The sequence below is a fragment of the Pangasianodon hypophthalmus genome, chromosome 3, assembly GCF_027358585.1.
Source record: "Pangasianodon hypophthalmus isolate fPanHyp1 chromosome 3, fPanHyp1.pri, whole genome shotgun sequence".
NCBI classification, from domain to species: Eukaryota; Metazoa; Chordata; class Actinopteri; order Siluriformes; family Pangasiidae; genus Pangasianodon; species Pangasianodon hypophthalmus.
This window is the reverse complement of record NC_069712.1, coordinates 29,859,281-29,864,317: the sequence shown is the minus strand read 5'-3', so window position 1 is coordinate 29,864,317 and position 5,037 is coordinate 29,859,281.

The following is a 5,037-nucleotide window of genomic DNA, read 5'->3' as shown; positions in this document are numbered from 1 at the left end:
TCTTAGTCAGGAATACACGTTGGACAGGACACCTTGCGCACACACCTTGAAATTTCTGTAGCCAATCTACCTACAGGCATCGCTACCCAGTACACCGCCATGCCACCCAAGGGAACATTCAATATAATAATAATAATAATAATGATAATAATAATAATCAACTCTAGAATTACTGGTAAAAATGAAGTGACAAAATAAGAATCATAATGAACTGAGACATAATGAACAGGTCCTCAGATCTCTCATTAAAGTCTGGAGACAAGCTCTTATTAAAAACTTTCTGATTCTCAGACGCTTCTAAAAGTGCTATATAAAGTAGGACAATTTATAAAAGGCTAGTGGATTAAAGGCAGAAGGTGAATGGCTAATGAATGTGTACGAGAGAGAGAGTGTTTGAATAGGCCAGAGAGTAGCAGACAAACAAAGAGACATACTAACATTCACAAACACAAACAGTAATCAACAGACAGACTAGCTATTCTTTACTGCCAAATATATATATATATATATATATATATATATATATATATATATATATAATTAATTAACTATTTATTGCATTTAATGGATGTGTGTTCCACTATATCATCCTACAATTGCTAAAAAGAAACATTCACAGGGCATCTGTCCGATACTAGAGATGTGCATCGTGACTTGAAAACTGCAGGACACAACCAAATTTGTGCAAGTTGGAAGTTTTTCACATTTTATGTGGGCACGATCGGTCGGATTCGAAGCTCGTGGGACAAAGAAAGACCATGTTTATTCACAAGAATGCACGGTGCTTGCAATGCATTTACAGCATCCTTAGTAACCGTCTGGTCAGGGTCACAGAGGTGTAAATTGGGCAAGGAGTTTAAAATACAAACACAGATATACATAGTGGCATTGTGTTACTAGTATGCACTAGTATGTACTTTGTGTGTAATATCACAGAGATTCAATAAGTAGTTTTCTGGACCATCACATCACATGGTTTCACCGCAGGAGAGCACACCAAATTCCACACAGACAGGAACTGGATCACAGGATCAAACCTTGGACTCAGCTGTGACGAATCAACAGCGTCTCTGAATTTTGCACCAAAGGCATGGAGCACAGTACTTGAAAGCAACCTATTTAATCACTATCTTTTTTTCCTTTTCTTCCCGTGGTTCTCCCTATAAACAATTTTGAGCTCTTAATGAGCTAGGCAATTTTTGCTGGAGAATCTGATCAATATGTAAGGCCAAGCACAGGCATGATAAGATCTCAATATGGCAGGCTTGTGATGCTGTTTTGTGTGGTTTCATTTTCTCTAGAAAGGAAAAACAGGAAAAGCATGTGTCTAAGCAATAAGCAATATGACCTCCTCCCAGGGTATTAAACAGCTCTTAATAAGGGCCTTTGAGATTGCCATATGTCACCTGTGTGATAATATGAGTAAAGATCATTTTGTTTTTGGGTCACAGGTAGAGTAGATGGTTCTACTTCCTTACATTCCAGATTTCCAGAGCAGATTCCTTTAGAATCAGAGACATCTCATATGCTCCTTGTAATGTACATACAGACTAGCCCAGTGACAGAGACCTTGCAAGGATAGCTTATAAAGCACTACATCACATCCTCTACGCCATTCTAGTCTTGCCAGGAGGTAGGGACGTGGATCCGAAGAAGCTAAAAGACAGCACACTAATCCTTTGTTTTCTTGCTATTAAGCAAAATTTTATTATTGTTAAATGTACAAATTTGGGTGAGCATAACTCTACTTACTTTTCTTGCAACACAGCGTACCAATAGTGATGTATGAATCACGCCTTGCAGGCTTTAGGAATACTGCAGACCATTCAGTACTTTTTTTTTTTTTTTATTGATGCTGGGACTAATGCGAATAACAGACACCACTGGTAAGCCCTTTAAGAAAAATAAGGTAAGCTCCTCTGCAGCATTGTTGCGGCAGAAAGAGAAAATTACAGAAAGCTCAGTTGCTCAGCGCCATAATAAAAAAACAAACAAGCAAAAAAAAAAAACAGTTAAGTCATTGGCCTGTGTAGTAGCACAGGAACAGAAATGGGCAGGAGCCTCAACAAAAAGGAGAAGAATGGGCACCTCTACTGCACTGGAGTAGTATGCAGTATTCCTGAGCAGTACTCAAGAGCTGTTAGCAATAATACAACAGCACATAGTGATGTACTTTCAGTGTGTGCTTGATCCCCCACCAAATGTAGGTTGCATCTCTAACATGGTGGAACTGGCTCTCCTGTCCTGTAACAAGAAAATGGCCTTAGTTGGAGATGCCCTGGGTGAAGAAATCCTACAGACAGCGCCCCTAACATTGGGAGTCATAGCAATAAAGCATGGTAGATCAATGGGTTTGTTAACCCAGGTGAGAGGTTTGGCTGGTTTATTTTACTGAATGATGTGGCATCGGTAATATACACAAATCCATAGAAGGAGTGAGTGTGACAGTGACAATAAGTTTGGTGGTCAGTTCAGATAACCACATAAGACCTGTAATTAAAATGATCCAACATCAGTGTTGCCAGAACTGCCATGTTGGTGTAAAGAAAAGAGCACCAATACGAAACCATTTACCAGCCCTACAGATAGAAAGCATACATATATCACTTGCAGTTTTGCAGCATCCATTATTTTATGCAACACAGGCAGTGTATAAAAAGGCTTAATAATTAATGCCTTGTCTTATAAGAAGAAGCCAGCTATCAACAAACAACTCCACTCACAATCTGTTTCTCACAAAGAAGGAAGTCTGACGTGACCCAGGAAATGTTGCCGCAAGATTATTTAGACACTTTGTTGTACCACAGTTAATTTGCATGTTGATGGACTGTAAATATTTTTCACTAGACATAAGCAAATGCATTAAAAGGCACAGTCATTACTACCGTGTAGGTGTAGGCGATTGCTCAGAAAAGCTGATATCCATTTACTTTGAGGCAGAGTTTGCAGCGAGTTGAAATATGTTATGAAAGATTCCCATCTTTCAAGGAGTTTTTCTTATCTTTCATTAAGCATTTTTTCACCTAATTTTGGGAAAGACATAGTATCCTATTATGAGCCAGTTATTGCCTTTGGTTGGTGGATTTCCAATTAAATAAAAGCCTCAGTCTTGCTATTTAATCAAGCATAGCTAGCAAAGGCTAAAATGTCTAACCGTTGAGAACTAACCTCAGTCCAGTCTTCCTGAACGCCAAATATGGCTTCAGATGGGACCAATTGATCTCACCATTAATTTTAAGTATATCAGGTATCATGATATAATATTTGAGTCAGAAGCTATGCAAAAGAATATATTGCTTAAATCACATGGAGAAGCAAGACATCTGTCGTATCAGTCATTAGAGAGATCTTAAGCCTGCTTTACACCTGGTCCAATTTTGCTATCGCAGGGAAACAATCGCACATAGTAAAAGAATTCTTTGGTTGCGAGTTAAGGGTTGCGGTCTTAGAACGAGTATTATGACACGGTCACTGTCAGTGACCAAAGACAGCTGACGACAAAGTTCTGATTAAAATTTCCGAGTGCGACCGCTGCTACAATGCACATCTAAAAGCAACCAATAGGAGGACAGCATAGGATGACATGGAACTCACGGCACAGCTACGAATGTTTCTGTTTGAGTAAGCAATCATTTAAAATACTGACTTCTCATCTTATTTAATATAAAGCTACCAGTCTACATTCCCGGCCCCAAAGCTATTATGCATGGTAATGGACAGAAAAAAAAAAACCTTTCTTCTACCCACCTTCAAATGGCTCTCCTTTTAAAACATGTTTTCTCCGGGCATAACTTCGCCACCATCAAAGAGAGGGCAAAAAATTAAATTGGATAAAAAAATTAAAAAAAAAAAAAAATTCCTCACTAGATCTTACAACTAAAGCTTGACAAATAAACTGTTTGTTTGCAGGTAGTGTGACATGACTGAATAACTCCACGTAATTACACCGCTATTGACTATTATGTTGAAAAATAAAAACTGTAATCTAGCAAAAGCAATTGCAGGTAAGTGAGCTGGCTTAACACAGCTAAATGATCAAGAGTGTGTTATGAATAATTGCTTTGCTCTGGCCTTTCTGGCGGGTGTATGCGGCTTAGGCTCTGGACTCTACCTGTGTCCCAGCACAGTTATTGCATTTGACCATTGAGCGAGACCCTAACAAGTGCACTAGGGAGCTAGTCCACCTCATTCTAATGATATCATTATCTCCCCACAACTCCCTGGCTCTCCTGATGATGCTCAGTGGAGTGTCTGATACCAGAGGGCAGGGTTTTTGAAACACGGTTATCTCAGTAGCACGTCCCCAGGAACTGCCCTTTATGTAGAGATCCCGCAGCTTCTGACTGTATGGGTCTCCACAGACTACTGGACTAAATTAGCCAGCACTCAGTATGCGCTGGATTTAATAGGTTTCAACAGTGCATATTGGAATCCAAAACTACAGGGTTAGCAAGTTGCTTGCTCAGACTACCATTGATAGATACATAACTAACAGAGCAAGCAAACAAACAGAATGACCTGGCAATGGCTGCTGCTTTTCATAAATGTGCTGTCCAATCCCAAATGGGAAAATGGCTAATGAGTTTCGAACAATTTCTTACTACAGCTGACGTGACTAACAATACCAGAGAAAGGGAAATGCGCTGTACTATACAGGTGAGCAATTACAAGCCATTTCTGAAACTTTCTCCAACAGATGCGAGAATACTGATTATGAAAAAGTAGTAAAAGGTGGCTAACTGACTATTTAAACCCCAGTCAAAAAGCTGATTATCAAACAAACATACTTATTCTGCCATTCCAAACAAAAAAAACAGAAAAGTAACAGTTCACTCTTACTAAACAGTCAGACACTTTCTGATATAGTGTATTCTTTGTGTCTATAGTACCTATAGTATCTATATACACTGTGGAGTGAACGTGAGCAAATGTGCTGATCTGTCACAATAGTAAAAGACAATGTAAAGGAAAACATTCATTTTCAACAATGCGTTTGTAGGAACCTGCACAAACCCCGCAAAAATCTTTCTTTTATTC